Source organism: Penaeus monodon, chromosome 28, assembly GCF_015228065.2.
Source record: "Penaeus monodon isolate SGIC_2016 chromosome 28, NSTDA_Pmon_1, whole genome shotgun sequence".
Taxonomy (NCBI): Eukaryota; Metazoa; Arthropoda; class Malacostraca; order Decapoda; family Penaeidae; genus Penaeus; species Penaeus monodon.
Window position 1 is genome coordinate 28,798,603 of NC_051413.1, and position 629 is coordinate 28,799,231.

Consider the following 629-nt stretch of genomic DNA (forward strand, 5'->3'; position numbering starts at 1 on the left):
GTTTGAGAATCTCTAGTCTGGCCTTTTCTTTATTAATTATCACTACGCTTCACTAAACTACGTAATAATACCCAATAGAGCAAACACACAGCTTGAAAAGAGCATAAGATTTTATCTACTTTGCCTTTTCGTTTATCATCACAACCGCGTTTCATTAGCCTAACCAACAATACCCCGTAGAGTCAAAATACAACACATACAATACCATTCGTTTGACTGCTTCTCCGATTCGTCGATCTAGTCCTTATGCGTTTGGCCAGGGGTTCAATTGTCACGGGAACCTGTACCGAGGACACACTAGTTCTACTGCTTCTCCTCCTCCCCAGTGGATCTGAAAGCAATGTGTGAGTGTTAGGAAGTTACGTACACAGGGAAAAGGGCCGTAGGATTTTATGCAAGGAAGTGCATAAGAGCATTTAAGCACTTAAAAAAACAAACAAAAAAAACATGGCAAGGTGTTAATAATGGGACTATTAATACATATAAAAAAACACATTTTCACTTTGAGTTGTAATATCCTGAATGGTGTTTCTTGCTGGTGTCAGGGGGAGAGGATAAATGCGAGGTGGAGAATGAAACATTGAGAAAATAATAAAAAAGGAGGAGAAACACCAACACAGATGAGGTAG

General features: G+C 39.3%; 1 protein-coding gene across 2 annotated transcripts in view; it reads right to left on the reverse strand.

Moving 5' to 3' along the window:
• The window catches only part of LOC119591476 (E3 SUMO-protein ligase PIAS1-like), a 12,116-nt gene that overhangs the window by 1,056 nt on the left and 10,431 nt on the right, over positions 1–629 (reverse strand). For both annotated transcript variants that reach the window (XM_037940217.1, XM_037940218.1), the window contains exon 10: positions 206–331. The gene's annotated coding sequence lies outside the window, so the exon portion shown is untranslated. The remainder of the gene's footprint in view (positions 1–205; positions 332–629) is intronic.